The sequence below is a fragment of the Rhipicephalus microplus genome, chromosome 6, assembly GCF_043290135.1.
Source record: "Rhipicephalus microplus isolate Deutch F79 chromosome 6, USDA_Rmic, whole genome shotgun sequence".
Taxonomy (NCBI): Eukaryota; Metazoa; Arthropoda; class Arachnida; order Ixodida; family Ixodidae; genus Rhipicephalus; species Rhipicephalus microplus.
The window spans coordinates 149323115-149341843 of NC_134705.1; the positions used below are offsets into that span (position 1 = coordinate 149323115).

The 18729-nt window shown below is 42.0% G+C and overlaps 1 protein-coding gene across 1 annotated transcript in view; it reads left to right on the forward strand.

The window, feature by feature from the left end:
• LOC142765610 (uncharacterized) overlaps nucleotides 1-18729 on the forward strand; it is a 47082-nt gene that overhangs the window by 17110 nt on the left and 11243 nt on the right. Inside the window, exons 5-6 of the transcript XR_012884329.1 lie at nucleotides 12220-12341; nucleotides 12910-13076. The gene's annotated coding sequence lies outside the window, so the exon portion shown is untranslated. The remainder of the gene's footprint in view (nucleotides 1-12219; nucleotides 12342-12909; nucleotides 13077-18729) is intronic.

Below are 18729 nucleotides of genomic sequence, written 5' to 3' on the forward strand. Positions count from 1 at the left end.
CGTGGATGACCGTTCGTTGCAGTCCTCAAGTATACTTTTTCCGGCATTTAAAATATAATAATAATAATAATAATAATAATAATAATAATAATAATAATAATAATAATAATAATAATAATAATAATAATAATAATAATAATAATAATAATAATAATAATAATAATAATAGTAATAATAATATTATTAATAATAATAACATTATTATTAATATTATTATTATTATTATTATTATTATTATTATTATTATTATGCCAGCTTTAACGTACCAAACCACCGTATGATTATGAGAGACGCCGTAGTGAAGGGCTCCTGGAATTTCGTTCCCTTGGGTTCTTTATCATGCAACCAAAACTGAGCAGACGCGCCTACAGCATTTTTGCCTCGTTTGAAAATGCAGCCACCGCAGCTGGGATTCCACCCCACCACTTTCAGGCTAGCAGTCTAGAACCATAACTACTAGACCGACATGGCACGACCTACTGATCTGACAGGGCCTACTCTTTCTAAGCAGTCTTGATCATATTAACAGTTTTCGTAGTGGTCTTGCCAAGTTTCATGCAAAACAATCGGAAATCTTTGTTCTAACGTGTGTTGCATTAACACCTGCGCAAGAACAAAAAACCACTTTCACGTAAAGCCTCGTTTATTACTCTCTGATACTCAAAGCACTTGCCACGACTAAGCCTGCAAACCTAGTTTCTCCCATTAACAGCCTATACTGGTTGGACCACGCTCTTAACTACGCTCCAACTTTGAGTCATGTGACAAAAATTCACCGGAATTACTTTCAGGGCATACCTTATGAATTTATTGCTTGCCTAGGTAAACGCTTGATTTGGCACCACAATGCTTTTACTCGGGCAGGAAGGCTGGATACTGGCTGACTTGTAAGAAGGTTCATAAAATTATGAAAACTGGGACCACTTGAGTCATGCACAAGAAACAAGAAATGTGCAGATATCAATGCACGGTTACGGCCACCAAAGATTTCATTCGGAAGGATTTAAGGCAGGCACAAGACATAACCCAATTCAGAGGAGACATCATTGGTTCTGTGGCAGCTGCTCGCAAGTACTGGACGAGGAACCTGCATTCAAGCTTTTGATGGCAGGCTGCTGTCCCAATGTCCCGCTCCACCGGCTTCAACGGCATGGCTTGGCGAGGCGCCAACGTTTCTGAAAGGATGAGAGTTCATTGACCTAGCCAAGTTCCACATTGCCGCAATCCCCAATCTCACCCACCTTAAACCTGGCCAGAACACCTCAAAACGCTGTCGCACCCGAGTCTTAGGGTCATATCCTGCAGCGTTGCCACCGTACACATCACTATTTCTCATCCATTGCTTCGTGAAACGAAAGTGTTGACTGCATCGATGCGCAGTGAAATCGCTAACCACGGTATGCGTAAAATGTGGCATGCAAACCAACGTGACCTCTTACGAATGAGCGGTATGCGGACAGGGGAGAGCTTGTTGTGGCGTCATCATATCGTATTTCAGTGATCACGGAGAATTCACGAAGTCATCGTGACGTCCCATGATGACATCATCACATTACTCCATCGCTGACACAAAAGTGGGCTGATTCAGAGATGAAGCAATGAAATAAGTAAGCCTACATGATCTGAAGAAAACTAGGTTTGTAGGGATTGGTACGCTGCAATAAAGTGAGAGGGGCGGGTTCTTAGTCAAATCGCAGAAACGCGCTACAGTCTTTCCGCAAAACACTCGTCAACCAATACACGCTGCTCTGCATATTGATATGTATTCGACACACATATCTCAATGCTGCAAAAACTGCATCTAACTTGCGCCTAAACACGTTTAATAAACCACCTGCGCCCCTAGGCACAAAATAACAACAATGTCTTTATATATGTCTGTACAAGTTTAATCTCAGATGTCAAAATTAACGCAACTTTCCAGAATCATGGTTGGGAACTCGTCGGCATTATCTCACCTGTGCAATACACCAATACTTCTGCTATACTTAGTTACCCAAATATGTTTACAATATTTTCATGCCAGCTAGTGTCATCTGCAATTTAGAACATTATTACAATGTAACTTTTGACGTCGTGGAGCAGTGGTATAGACAGGCTAGTTGGTGCACAACTTTACAATTGAAAAACCCGCGCAATGATGGAGAAGAAGTGCGAAATAATGACAGTGCCTCTTTTTGTTACCCCTTTCTTCGTCTCATCTTCGCGCATTTTTTTTTTAAGTTGAAACTCACTTTATGTCTTATGCATAGCGGCCTCATCGAAAATTAATCCCAGTACTATGGCTGCAATGTCAACTTGAAATTAGGCAACCACAAGGCTAAAAGAAAAAAGAAAAGTCCTATAAACAGTGGCTAGTGGCTGGTTATATTGGATCCTAAGGCTAGGTGTGCTGTGACACTGAATATGTATTTACCATGAATGTACAGAGCCTGCAAAGCAGTCAGGACTTGCGTTCATATTTTAAAGAAGCGTCAAAACAAAACAACACACAAAGATATAGAAATGATGAGACCAGAACAGCACAGTACTAGCAATTGAAGTTCAGCATGAGTATTGAATTTCAATCATGTTTGTATTTATTCTGCCACTGTGTGAGCCTTTATTCTTGTGATTTTTTTTTCGTACAACGCGTGCAATTCTTTTTGTGGTTCGCATTACACATCAGTTGCTAGTAAGGCATCATCCTGTGCCATTTATTTAAATTTTTCTGTGTTGTTGGCTTCTTTGCTTCACTTTTTTGCACTTTGATTGCACATAAACCATCCGAACTGCCCATTTTAGGATTAGGTTTGCATAATAAAGCCAGTTCCACTCAGTGTCGTTTTAAACAATCAAAACTTTTCAATTGGGTACGTTGTTAAAAGTGTTCCATTCAGTACCATGCATAACATTCTGCGTCAATTGGAGTATTTATTTGCCCAAATACTACTAGACATACTAGAAAGATAATAATATTAAAGGAAGATAGAGAGGTTAAGCAGGGCTGAGTCTGGTATGCTAGCTTTCACTTGGAAAGGAGGTTGAGGGAAGGAACGTTAGAGAGAAAAAAAGCACCGTTGCCATCATTGCTACAGCAGTGTCGCACCATCACAGCGAAGATATGATGTATGTTCCCGTTAGTGCACAGTGAGGCTCAGGGGAGTGTTTCCCCAATTGACTGTCTAGTACACAAACAAGTGGGCGTGCCATTCATGCTGCCTTGTCAGAAATGTATTTTTGAGAATAATACAGAAGAAGTTCATTAAGATTTCTTTATCCAAAAAAATGAATGTCTTGGCAAAGATTCACACCTGACTGTACTATTGGAGAATTCTCCCCAATACGCGAAATTAAGATGCTGCTCAGTAGTTCTTTGTGAGTTTTTACCTAAAATACCGAGCGCGAAAACTACATGATTGTAATGAAGTACGAAACACCGCAGAAATAATTTTGTCCTGACGTTAAAACCCACATTTAATTAAAAGAGTTCTTGTCCTGTTTCTCACCTTTCGGCCATTCTATCCGCCACAGTTGTCTAGAAAAATAATGTCTTGGGAAAGATTCACACTTAACTATACTATTGCAGGCTTTTTCCCAAAACACGAATTTAGGATGCTGCTTTGTACTTCCGTGTGAATTTTTACTTAAAATACAAAGTGCGAAAAAATGACACTAAAAAAATACGAAACACCACACGAGTACATTTGTCCTGACTTTAAATTTAACATAATATTATTATTACATTTGTCGTGTGTACCACCATTCGTGCATTCAAACCGCTCCAATGGCCTGGTGGCTAAAGCACTTGGCTGCTGACGCGCAGGTCACGGGATTGAATCCCGCTCGCTACGGACACATTTTCATTAAAAGCGAAAATGCTTGAGGACTGTGTGCGTAGATTTAAAATCACGTTAAGACACACCAGGTAGACAAATTTATTGACCTCTCTACTACGGCGTTTCTCTATAATCCTAAGGTGGTTTTGGGACGTTAAACACCAAAAACTACAATATTATTATTATTATTATTATTATTATTATTATTATTATTATTATTATTATTATTATTATTATTATTATTATTATTCCATTCGAGTTGTTTTCGCTCTCAGTGAAGGTAACAACGTTATCCTGTTGGGAAAGGGGTGCAAACGCTGGTAAACCTAAAATTGTACATAAACCCATTGCAGTTTATGTGAAAATTCTTGACGCCCCTGTACATAGCTTTATCTGCACGTTAGAGAGCCCCAGGTAGTCTAAATTTCCGAAGCCCTCCACTAAGGAGTCTCTCTTTCCCATACGGTGGTGTTTGGTGTTTCAACTCCATTGATTGTCTTCTGTTTGTAATCAAACACACTAGCTACTTCAATAACCACAAAAAGCTCTTGGCCCTATAGTTGTGTCAATAAGTGTTGATTTATGGCAAAATCAAACAGTGTTCTTGTTAGGCGGACAAAATAAGACCTGGACACACTGCCAGCGTTTTTAGCTTGCCAAATTTGTGTCGACAATCGGAATACTGTGTACTTATCTTAAACACTACGGCAACATAATATAGGCCATTAGAAGCATCAGGATGTACAGAATAGCCCCCAACACTGCTTTATTAACATAATATCAAACGAAACAACGACAGAGAACAAAAAGGTTACTCAATAACCAGGTTCAATAAATTGAAGTGACTTGAATCATTGTGATAAAATTACCCTTCACAATGGCACATCTCCTAGATGCTCTAAATATGCACAAATAACCGTAGCAAGCCCCGACTCTCATGTGTGAGTATTGAAGAGACATTAGCATAAAGTTCATGTGCTTCACAACAAAGGCTGTTAATAAACACGTATCTGTCTCCTGATACGGCCATCATTAGGTCTCTTTAGGATGAATAATCTTTGTAGCTAAATTGATATAACAAGATTGTGGTAATGCACCTTGATTTGGAATTAAATTTTCTTGTCCAGGACATAGACAAATTGCTCAAAGCAAATTTGTTGTAAAAAGTCTTTTTGCTTGCTTGCTGACATCATACGCATGAAAATAGAATAAATGAGAAAATTTTGGCCTTACTGATCGTTTCATTACATAACAGCGTGATAACAGCTGGCTTTCGTTTTTGTCGTTGTTGTTGCCTAATACCCCAAAAACGCATTGGTCCACTCATGCTTTACGGTGTAGCGTAGCACCAGTCTGCGCCAGCTGTCGCGCAAAAGAAGAAGAGAGCCGCGTGGATTGTGATGCGCGAGCCATGAGGTTTTTATATCGGCTTAGCTGCTGACCTGGCTGGAAGTTGCAGCCGTGACCACTTCTACACCCACGTCCTAACAAAAGCTGAGACGACAGCATGGCCTTGTGAGTCACCATCACGTCTCCGTGCATAACAACGGCTAACAAAATAAAATGGTGCCATACATTCTTGATTAGGGCACACTCACTTGAATTGACTGACAGCGTGAAACTTCCGCAATATTCACAGGAATTTCAATACACGCATCAGATATTGTTGCTGCATGTGCTCGTAACTCTTTTGTTTTGATCTTTTCAATGCACTTTTAACACGACGCAGTGCGTAGAATGGTACTTGCTTCCTCGAAAATGACGGTCCTTGGGACCTTGAAGCTGTGTCGTATGGCGCCAAAGTTTGGCAGGTTGGTGAATATAGCGACGGTTGCAGGCATTGCGGACAGCTATACAGTGTCCATTTTGACCTTGCGGCTACTGTGAGGCAAATTTTTCGCGAGGAACTCGAGCGACACAACAAATCAGTGAACGCCGTCTAGGCTGAACAGTTCGGTTGCGTTTTTATCAGCCTCACGAACCTGCACCGGTTGTATCCTCGCTGTCGGCCATGCCAGGCGTTGCAGATAGTCGACTGATTCCCTGCAACAGCACCACCATACCATTCCTGACGATGGGCCGCATGATCTACGCGCTTATCGGGGTACGACCACGAATCGGCACTTAGAGTTTCAAAACACGCATCAGATATTGTTGTTATAAAAGCTGGTAATTCCTTTCTTTAGATCTTTTCATTGCACTTTAACACGACGCAGTCTGCAGAATGATACTTGCTGCCCCCGAAATGGTGGTAAGGACGAGCAAGCAAGGAAAACATAAGTTTCACGTACCATTTGTGTCTTGCTGTGCCGAGAAAGCGGCGCGCCCATCAGCTAGATGGTTGTACACAGTGGCATGCTCGCATAAGTTACCGGGTGACTGCCACACTATCGCGTTAGCAAGGCGCCATCTTGCGCTCTCATCCAACGACGAATTTCACATCCAGCCGCCGAGTGACGAAAACACCGTGAGGATTCGGGTAATAAACGCGCACGTACACGACAAATCACAACTTGGCAGTTTGGAAGTGGTGCGTAGAATTTCATGAGCGGCGTGAGAATTCTGGTTTCGAACCAAGGTTAATCTCTATTGCGTTCGCTTGGGCGGCGCTCTGGCCAAACTCTGGGCAGTCACCACTGCCATTTTTGAAGTCAAAAGACTCTGTTCAAGTTTATTTTTTTTGTTTTATCTGCCCTCTGCGCGCGCATGCGCACCACGGTTTCTCTGCTGCGTACCTACCGATCAACGAGATTCGCCGTCTTGCTGGTCGCTCTTGCGCCATTGAAAAGTTGCAGGGCATTTTCTTTTTCGCTTCGTCTCTTTCAGAGCGATCGCTTGAGAACCGTCACGCTGGGGGCGCCGAGTTTCTTCAACGCTATATTTCATTCGATGCATTGACGTTGCCCCCTCGGCTAAATTTTTTTCGAAATGGTATACAGAGTATGCATGCGGTGCTGACTGGGAACATCAAGGGTTCGCAGGCTGTTCCTTTTAGCGTAATTTTGACTTATTAGTAAAACAACATATGTGAAGTAGTTATGCGGTCGAAGTTCTGCGTGAACCCGACCACAACGATTCAAAGTATACCCTCAACAGTCTTTTATATGATAACGTATCACTGGAAAAAAACTACTCCCAGGTGGCAGCAGCGTCCTACCATATTCGAAAGAATTTTACTTTATACCTCTCGAGCTATGTTTTTACTCCGGCTGGCCGGAGGAATTTCGGCGCAGCCGGAGAACTTTTAACTGATATCTCACTCCGGCCGACTGGAGCAATTTCGTGGCACCGTCGAAGTGTTTTTACGTTTATTTCACTCTGGCTGGTCTGAAAGACTAAGTGACCCCTCCAGATAATTTTTCGTGAGTTTTGCACTCCGGCTCTCGGGGATTTCGCGTGGCTACTCCGGAGTAGTTTACGAATGTTCAACCGGAGAAAATTTCAGGAGGTGGATCACAATTTTTTAAACTATTTGCTCCGCTGTTTACTTAATCAATGCTCATCATGTCACGTGTCAGTTAGATGAAAGGACTCTGAATGCTCCACGGGTGTGAATACCGGCTGCGGCGGCTGCATATTTGATGGAGGCGAAAGTGCTGTAGGCCAAGGTGCTCAGCTTTGGGTGCACGATGTGGTAGAAATTTCTGAAGTCCTTCACTGCGGCGTCTCTCATAATCTTATGGAGTTCTCGGGCGTTAAGTTGCCCTTAATCAATCATTGGATTCTCAATTCTAATGCAAGCACTACAGAGTTGCTGTGTATTTTTTTCCGCGGAGCTCTAGCAGATGTATTTAAGAAAAGACGTGAGTTCATAATGTTTGATTTCATTGAAATAGGCTTCCGTTACTGGTGACAACCCCGCATTTGGAAAAAGATTACAAAAAAACAATCATGTAAGAAGACACCAATAAACAAAACACAAAAAGACACATCTCATGAAATCAACAGCACTCATAATTTCAGCGCAGTGCTTTGAAATGAAAACCCACAAAATTACGAAACGATGCACGGGAAACGGTGAAAGCGTGGCCACCTAGAACTACTGTTCCCCAGTCCCGAAGGACCATTCATAAGCTTCATTGACGGGGCTATGGTTTAGCTGATTTCCCCGTGCATAATTTATAAAAAAATGATTATACTTAAAAACTGAAAATCATACCAGAAGCACAAAAACTGAGGGAATTGGAGCGACGGGTACTCGCGAATTTCTATACAGTCTACGAGTACACGAAATTAACTAGCTTTTTAAACCAACAACAATCACACATAAGACAGTACAAACGTTAAATTTCAAGAAATCGATCCAATGTACTGTGGTGTCAGACAGCCGCTACGTGATAAAAGCACACCTGCGTTACGCGAACAAAGCTCGAAACGGACGAAAGTTTCCCCTACATTCCTAATAGATAGCTGTACGTTTTCTTAAATATTCGAAAGCATTTTTTCACCAAAACGAGAGAACTTCGGTACTCTTAAAAACAGCATTAGGAATGCCTCTCATGATCATTTCGTAACTTTATGAAATATTGCTGAAAATCACATTTGCATTTTAGTATTTGCGCAGTTGCCACACGTCTAGCAAATTAGGACCTTACAGCTACTGTGGTTATGGCGTCTCTTGAAGAAAAATATACCTTCCTTCTCCTTTGCAAAATAGTCTTCGAGAGAAGTTGGAGTTGATTTATATGTGGGGTATAACGTCCAAAAACAACGATATGTTTAGGAGAGACGCCATAGTGAAGGTCTCCGGAAATTTCGACCACCTGTGGTTCTTCAACGTGCAACCAAATCTGAGCTCACGGACCTACAACCATTTCGCTTCCATCGAAAATGCAGCCGCCACAGCCGGGATACGATCCCGTGACCTGCGAATCAGCAGCTGAGTAACTTAGCCACTAGACCACTGTGGTGAGGCAAGTTGGATTTGCGTTTGTTTATGTTTTTGTTATTTTAATTTTCACTGCCCACTCTGTTTTGATACAAGTTGTAGTGAACGCCTTTCAAAGTAGGTATTGCATGAGCATAGATTGCTTCAAAACGAACAGCTTGAGGCACATTATAAAGAAATCTTCACTAGTATGTAGCAAAATAAATCAAAAATAACAGGTACGAACATCACACAACTTGTGCTTAAGGGAGTTCCTTGATATTCTGTCAGAAATATTTGCATTTTATTCCACTAAACATACGGGGGTGTGCCAAAATCCAGAGGTCACGGAAAGTGGTATACGTGGAGTCATCCCGAATGGACCACCAGGATTCCAGAAATTTTCTTTTCCCCTGTTTTGTTCATAGGTCAGCGTTGCTGCCTTGTCCGGATGAAAATTATGTCTGGCATTCGAGCACTAAAACTTGTAGCTGCATGGGAGAGTTGCCCCGCCGTGGTGGTCTAGTGGCTAAGGTACTCGGCTGCTGACCCGAAGGTCGCTGGTTCAAATCCCGACTGCGGCGGCTGCATTTCCGATGGAGGCGGAAATGTTTTAGGCCCGTGTGCTCACATTTGGGTGCACGTTAAAGAACCCCAGGTGGTCGAAATTTCCGGAGCCCTCCACTACGGCGTCTCTCATAATCATATGGTGGTTTTGGGACGTTGAACCCCACATATCAATTAAATCATGCATGGGAGAGTTGGCTCATAATTCAGGGTAAACCGGTGTGCGCAAGTACAGACAACGACACAGAAAAGATAAGACAGGGACAAGCACTTGTCCTAGTCTTATCTTTTTTGTGTGTCTGTATTTGCGCAACCCATTTTGCCCTGTAATCGAGCACTGTTAGTCAAAGAAAAATAGAAACATTTTATTCTCAGAAAGAAAGGGCACATGAAAGTTAATATTATCACAGTTTTACCTGTTTAGTCGGGAAAATTTAACTTCCATTTTCTGCCACCGCCCCCAACAAAAAAAAAAAGGGAAAAAAGGATAACTGCATTTACGGCCATAGCAGCAGGACGGAAAACAGACTTCCATCGTCAAAGCAGCAAAAACAGCTAGTTTTCTGGCAAAGTGGCCCCTCTTTTTTCTTTTTCAATACCACTTCCTCTCCATATTACGGCGTTGAACCGTGCTGTCAAACAGTTTCCAGAATGAAGTGATTTTTCTTTTTCAAACATCTTTGCCAGAGGAACGTCGAGCGCCCTACAGCCCGTTGTGCCAAGCGACACCCTCTGTTCTGTTTGGCATTCCGCGTTGTTGGGCTGGTCAGCTCTTTTTCTCCGACTTTTTTTTTGTATTGAAAGCACGACGACCCTCGAAAATATTTCAAAAGCCACTTACACAATAAAATAATGTTTTTAAGCAAAAGAAGTGCTTGTATGCGTTCTAACTATAGTAAACACATCGCCTTAGCTCAATTCGCTACATTTATAAAAAAATACCGTTAATTTCACTTAGTCATGCTGTATTAGTTCAGGTTACAAGATAGAATAAACTAATTTATACGCAGTTTTAGACATTGACGTGTCTTTTATTATTATTGAAAGCAGACAAATATTACCATTTATATGTATTGGCAAGACGAAATACATTTTCAACCAGTTAAGTTTACTTCTAAGAATTATTAAAATTTTATAAAGTGAGCAAAAATTACGATAATTTTTTCAATTTCTTATATCTAAGCAGTGCTACAAGTATTACACTGGTGTGATTAAAGTTACTGAAGTTGTGTGAAGAAAAAAAATACGTGACCAAAACAATGTCATACCGGATTGTGCGATGCCATTTTTGCTTACATCCAATGAAACTAACTTTGGTTAACAACACATCCCTACCTAAGCTTAGCCCACATTTGATTCAAGAAAAGCACGCTGCCCAGTTCTGCGCAGCAATAGCGACCGCCGGGTCGCTCATCACTCGCGAGATGACCATGTATCGTTCGCTGCTCAAAATATTCACACGATGAAGGTTCCCACAAATCATTTTTGCCAATCTTCTTTTTCTGTCGATCCTCGCTTTCTGTCTCGCCTTCTTTTTTCCGTCCTCCATCCCCAATGCGATAGAACAGTGTCTTCACTGAGGGCGTCTTCGAAGTGACTGATAAGAGCGCTCTTTGGTGCGTCGCTTTTGGTTTCACCTATTCAGATTTCATTGTCTCACGATGATAAACGGTGGCAGATTTTCGAAAATTTCGAACGGCGTCTAGACTTAACGAAGGACACTAATTCAACCATTTGAATAGATCGGCCATTTCTGCTGATTAAAAAGCTAATTGTTTTACTTTCTAGAGGTACTTCTATAAATATAATCAATGTGCATCGGAAAATGCCTTCTTTCACAGTACTGGGAATGCCGCAGGTAGCACCCAGATGCCTCTATACTATAATTTATAGATAATATTGCATACATTTTGTTTCAAAACACCATGTATGTGAGCATTTAAATGTGAGAGCCTCAGTCCGCACAATCCATTGCAATACGACGAGTGTGAAACCCTAGTTTTTGCCTGTGGGCACCACGTTGTACGTGATCTTAATACAAGCTGGGACCTGACCAATTTTCGTCGACTTTTTCTTCTCATTTACAATATAATTATTTTAAATAACATGCCCTATACACTTTCCGTCGCATTAATTGTCTGTTATTTCTGATTTATCAGGTTATGTGCCGTCATAGTGACATCAACATTTTTACAATTTCGGTTGCTATCAGACGATGATTACTTTTTGCGTCACTGGTCCGGCAACCATAAGACAATTTTCGAGTTTGTTGAGCGTTTACCTTTCGTTCTGTTCTTAAAAAGTACTTTTTGCGCATGCATTACCTGCACTGTAAAATTATCTGCAAATATAAATAAAATACGTAACTGTGAATCGAAAATGTTTATCACGAGTTACTCGATAAGAAATACATATTTTTTGCTCTTTTTTCAGCTTTCAGTAGTACACGTGGAAAGGAAGTGGATATGTGTATCAGTCACACCAGAAATATGCGATTTCAGTGATCCGAGTAATTTAATTTGCGAATTTTCATAACTATGTATAGAAGATGACATTTAAATTCTCTTTTCAAATGCATATTGTTGAATAAAAGCGTCATCGCAATTGTTTTTTTATATTTCCTCCATCAAAAAATGATTTTAATGCTGCAAGCTCTATTCACATTCAAATGCAAGCAAGTAGTCATTAAGCCGAGACGTCAGAGCTTTTGACAGTTTTTATTGTTATACAACATCTTTCCTGGCAAAAAGCCGCTAAATTGAGACGGGATCCTTTATTCTCGCAAAAGCTTGCGGGAAGAAAACAAATATGTTTTTAGCCGGCATGCACATATTGATGGAACAGTCATATTTAACATATCAGGTAAATGTACCACACGTGTAACGGAGCTCTTCACGTAATCGAAGTATTCATTATGCTATCGCAGACCCATTTCGGTGAGGAATGGTCGTTTCTTTTCACTTTCAGAATTTCAGCTTATCAACAGGCACCTGTGAACACTTACGAACAATAAGTGAAACAGCTGTGCTAGGAATCATTTCTTTCTCGGGAACGAACTGAGTGGCTGGCGACAGAGAAATCACCGGAAAGTAAGTTATTATGCAGCATATTCTGCAAACATAAAATAAATATATTTTCTTTAGTACAGCAATTGTTTGCCCGCTTTTTTGTAGACTCACTGCGCATAGCATGATTAAGTAGACCACTGACAATTCTGGTGACAAAGGGTTGATTATATTCCTCATTTATTAAAAATTACCGATAACCTGCGAACAGGGAAAATGTACCGCAACGTGATAAATGAATTATTACATGGGCAATACAAGTTGTATCCATATAAAACCACACATAATTTTCGAAAGCATTTACCTTTGGTAGGTTCTAGACCACTCATGTTCTTAGATTTAAAAACAAAGAACCCTCACCAATGTATTGCCGTTATGACTAATATAAAAAAGAGCGTGCCAAGCTACTGCCTCAAACAGACCTCGTATCAGTGTTATATATGTTTCAATAATGTTAGAAAGATCATCGAAGATTTCGCTTGTATGGTGTTTTATTGAGAGATGAAAATTATAGAAAAAATACACGCTCCTAGGTTAAAGACATATGTCAGCATAGAAATTTGGATCAATGAGTGCTCACTGAAATTTTCAGTTTCACGAAGAGATTGCAACTCTATGATCCTGTTGATGCGGACCTCATGTGTAGTGGCATTCCAACTTAGATGTTCGAAAGCTTATCTATAAGAGCAACTGCAATATACATTCTCGGCATTCTTGTGGCATCGCTTGTTTGCATATACGGGAGACACTACACACATGGTGAGTATATGATGCCGTTGGTGGGTATTAAACTGTATGCATTCATTATATTTATTGCCTTTCTTGACAATCCGGCTCCGAAGCTCGCATTTTTAACAAAGGCCAAAGTGCTCGACCCCAATGTACTTAGATTCAGGTGAATGTTAAGTCCCGGTGGTTGACGTCTCCGAAGCCCTTCACTGCGATGTCTTAATAATCATATCGTGGTTTCGCGATGTTAAAATTCAACAATTATTGTATATCATTAGTATGTATTAATTAGCGGATCAAATCTGTTGCATTTATCTGTACGGGTTAACTATCTAGTCACAACATTGTGAGTGCGTGTCATTGCAAGTGATTATGTACACTGCAACATCGTTCTGAACATACCCAACTAGACTACTTGATAACGTGTTCCAAATGCTAAAATTTATTTATACATTGGAGGAAGCACGAAGGGGTCAGTGATGTCAATTTTCGGCCAGGCATAAAGGCGTTAAAATGTTCCTACTCGAGCCCAAATAAACCACTTCACCATTCTGTTTGAAGTTTACACGTATAGAAACCGTATTTTTGCCCCGCCATGGTGGTCTAGTGGCTAAGGTACTCGGCTGCTGACCCGCAGGTCGCGGGATCAAATCCTGGCTGTGGCGGCTGCATTTCCGATAAAGGCAGAAATGTTGTAGGCCCGTGTACTCAGATTTGGGTGCACGTTAAAGAACCCCAGGTGGTCAAAATTTCCGGAGCCCTCCACTACGGCGTCTCTCATAATCAAATGGTGGTTTTGGGACGTTAAACCCCACAAATCAATCAATCAAACCGTATTTTGTTGCAAATTTTTAAATCAAACATCAATCAAGCAACTTACATTACTTTCAATATTACGGTGACCACTCTTTTTTTTTTCTTTTTTATTTTTGCTTAAAACATTTGCATTTTGAGGAGTTCTCATCTTGTATGCAGACGATCAAATATATATTCTGGTGGTAACAAATAGTGGAAGAAAAAACGGCCAGACCTTCACGCGATGCGCAACGCTGTCACAGCGAAAGCTGGAAGAGCGACCTTTCAGAGCCCTTTACGAGGAGCGAACCCCTTTAAAGTGGCACCCGTTCGTCCCTCGAAGTATTGCGTAACATGTCTTGCGCTTTGACCTGCAAGGTGGTGCCGGTGGGAGATTTCTCCTGTGCGTTGTTGAACAAGAAAAAAATCGCAGCGTGCACCTTAACTAAAAGCCGAATTCGCCTGTCTCCTTCCCCTTAGCAGCCAATGGCATGTACATTGAGCACTATCTGACCAGAAAGGGTTGCTACGTTATTCTCGCTAGGCGTAACTGCCTTGGTTTTAGAAAGGTTTAGCGAGCGTTTGGTCGTAGCGCCAGGAATACAGTGAGCTAGTATATACCATGAACTCGAGGTGGGTAAAGGCGGAAAGTAGACACGAAGTGCAAGCTGTAAGAAAGTGTGCGTGTGCCACCTTTCGTTTACTCCTTGGAATGTCCGCTGGATGGTGGTACTCACAGTGTTGACTAGATGGACGAACGGACCCAAAGACAGATGCATTGACGGACGCATAGCTGGCTGCATGGACAGATGGACGCATGGACGGACGCAAGGGCCGATGCATGGACGAACGCAGGGATGGACGCACGATCAGACGCACGCACAGCCGGGCGGATGGACGCACGGGTGGTCTCAGAGACGGATGCATGGACGGACGGAAGCAAGAACGAATGGTCAGACGGATGCTTCGCCCCACTCTCCATCATTCACCCCGTGGATATGCTGCCATTTTTTTTTCAATCTTTGCGTATAGCTGCTGCACTAGAGTTTCCTAAAATTACCTAGAGGGGGCTCTGCCACTCTGATTGTTCAGCGGCCCTGGTAATTGTGGGTACGGCATAGATTTGCCTAGCCTTCATGCTTGCGGGCGGTGAATGCACTTGTGGCTCCGTATATTTTTGTATTTTGGTTTTGTTACGAATGAAAAACAAACGGTTTCGAACCTCGTAGACTGATTTCAAATGAATATCCCTAAGGGTGAATGTAGTGAAGCGTATCTTCCGGACATTTTCCCATTCTTGTTTCATGACAAAGCAGCTTCAAGACACGCGAAGCCAGAGCCAACGTAAAGTACGAAGACTAGGCAAATCGCTCTGACACCCATAAAGTCCCATGCTTTCTGAAGCACTATGCGTTGAAGCTTCCACAGATGCTACCTCCGGAGTTTTCTCTAGTGTATATTTAGAAAACTTAAGGGCTGCTGCAATCACGTTGCAGGGTACCTTCTACGCCTTACATCGCTGTATAGTAGGCAGGGAGTAACTATGCCATCCTTCGTTTTTCTTCAGAGAAGTGTGAAACCAGCTGCACACATGGAATATGTTTGGTGAAATTTTTTTATGCTGTGACTGGCAACAAAGAGGAAATATGCCAGAAGATGTTGTAATCTGCCAGAATTCCCAACAGTATGCGCCACAGTTACTAGGTGAATTACATGAAGCTTTTGTGATGGATTGGAGCATTCGACGACCCACTCGTTGCGCAATTCAGATTGTGTGGCGCCTTGTTGTTAAACGCTTTATTACTCGTATTAACGCGATTCTTTTTTTTGACATCAAGCCCGCCTAAGCCCAGTTTGCAGTGGTGTTGCAAGCATCGGCGTGACTCAGTGGTAGAAAACTAAAAGGGCACGCAGGGAACCCGGATTTGAATTCCAGTGTGTCACCCTGCCGTGGTGGTCTAGTGGCTAAGGTACTGTCTTGCTGACCCGCAGGTCAAGGGATCGAATCGCGGCTGCAGCCGCTGCACTTCCGATAGAGGCGGATATGCTGTAGGCCCATGTGCTCAGATTTGGGCGCACATTCAAGAACCTCATGTAGTCAAACTTTCCGGAGCCCTCCACTACGACGTCTCTCATAATCATATGATGGTTTTGGGACGTTAAACCCCACATATCAATCAATAGAATTTCAGTGTGTCTTTGTGGGTTTATTTATCATGTTTCAAATGCGAAGCCTTTCTTAGCGAACTTCGGTGCCTTTGAGTGTATCTATCTATTTCTGTATCTATCTAGCCGCTTACGTTTGGGGGCTCTCATGGTCATTTCCTTGATTTGGCGTGAACCGAAAATTGCATGGCAGGATAAGATGGTTTGACAAACATAACGCGCTGGTCAAGACATTAATAATGTCACATACGTCGTGTCACAATAATGTCGCGTACGTCCTCAAACACTTCCCGCCAGCGAGTGGCACATATTCATGGGAGGGTATGTGCCACTGTTATGCGGGTATTTGCCACACGTAATTGACATCTCATATATACTGAGGAACGAGGAGAACACACATGGACAATTTCAACGCGCGAACGTAAAGAAATACCGATATCCGTAGCGTCGACCCGACGAATGCAAAGAATAAATGTCAGGGTCTCTGCTGTAAATGAACCTGAGCATACTGCGGGGCAATGAAGCATTTTAGCACAGTGCTACGCTAGGTCTCAGAACTACTTTTCAAATCGACGCGAATCTTCGTGAAACGTCAATAGTGGTTGCAGTGCTGCCTACCCAATTTTATAAGCATTACATATGTACTCCTTTGATACAGCCGTCATGTCGGGTTAACGTCAATTGTAGTTATTCGCCATGCGCTTAAGTTGATTTATGTAGCTGTGTCCAAGGCCAGCATCCATACGAGTATCAGCGCTTCATATCTGCTCCTGGTGTTGCTAATACACATGTTCCAGTTGGCATCGTTGCGAAAGTGCAAACAACTGGTTATAGAAACATCTGCAACTCTTCAACATATGTCACTGTGTGCAACATTTGTACTTATATTTAGCGTCATTTCATGACGTGTCACTCAACAACAAATTGCAACACGGTCACCTTCCCTCTGCATGCTTCGCATAACGTCGATTTCCAGATACGCGGGATCAGCCAATTTTATTTTCCTATTTTTTGTGATAGTGGTTACGGCCACCGGTGGCGGAAGCGGACAACTACGATGCCGCACGTGGTCTTCGTGGTCTCATAACAGTTTTCGCTGCAGTTTAGGACTACCATATATGAATTGTATGGCTCGTTGAAACACCTGCCTTTCACAAAAAAACATGTTTTTATTGGCGGAACGTTTCTTCATTGGCCGTAATGTAATATTCCGACAAAAAATCAGTCATTTCCTTGAAGCCAATATTTTAATGTCTTTTAGCTGATTTAGGTAATGAAAACTCTGCTGGTTCTATTAGTTTCCTTCAACAAACGACGTTACTCATGAGAATAAATAGTTATTGCACCAGCGTGTGCATGAATGTTTTGAACAATTTGTATTTTATTTTAGATGGCCATCGGTGCAACATTTCTTATGCTCAAAAAAAAAAAGACAGGCTCTGCTGTTTCCAGAGTATCACTGCATGCTACTGCACTCGTAAGTGTACCTCGTTACGCTTATAAGTTCCATCTTTCCCACAATTTCAAGTTTATTACGAGAAATAGTTGGTATATAATTTTGAATATTGTTTTCTTCATGTAATTTTAGGCAAATCTTTTGTACCACTAAACACTGAAATCATGAATCAAATTCTCGGCCCTGTTCTAGGCTTCACGCACAACCTTGATATTACGTGCCATTCGTAGCTCTATTTAAAAACAGTTGCAACATGTGGCTGGAGATACAATGTGTTGACCCTTCTTGATTATGTCAGATGTGTTTGTCTACCTCGAAGCATCAGTAAACCCTAGTTCAAGGCTTGTTATGGCACAAAATCCTTTTCATCGATTGCAAAAACTATCCTCCTTCGCCGCGGCCAGTGCAAAAGTTGTACGGCGAGAATAACTGCATCAGTAATATGATTGTTGTTTTCAAAACAACCACACCCGCGCGCATGCAAGCACGCATAGGCATAGACACATACGCGCGCACACACACGCCCAAGCACACACACTCCCACTCTCTCACACCAATGCCTCCCAAAAAAAATATGCCTGGAACGTCGCTCTCTTTTCAATTGAGAGCCTCCTGCCAGCAGTTAATCTTGGAGGCCATGTCTCCTGCCATTTGTTGCGACTGGCCACCGAATGAGACCGCTCGCCTCCGTACCACTCAACACGCGACATGAACACTCCCCTCTGTCACGTGACATTACGGCTGCTCGTAGGCAACTGTGAGAGCATTGCTGTGTTCGCAAGGGCCGGCCGTCAGAGAGTCTCTGACGTAGAAGGAGGGTAAAATCAGAGGGTTGGGCAGCACGTTCGTAGCTCGCGTTCCAGGCATAATTTTTTTAGGAGGCGTTGCTCAGACACACGGGCGCGCACGCACACACAAACACGCACAAAGAAGCAAGACGCACCAATGGGAAAAAATCAAACCAAGAACAAGAAAATCACACTTTTATTATGGCATGTAACGTGGTGCTAGTTCGAGCTGGCACAAGCACTTTTCGCGACCAATTTTAAACGAAATCGAAAAACCTTCCGTATATGGCTTACTATGAATTCGAACACACAGCAATAATTTGCGGAAGTTGCATCGCGGGGCAATAAACCTATAATCGACACATACTATTATAAAATTACACTGAAGGGACGTGACGCTAAAGTATGAATTTCTATTTCGGCTGAAATACGACAGCGCTGAAATCATATCGAAAATGTGCGGGGGCAAACATCACAA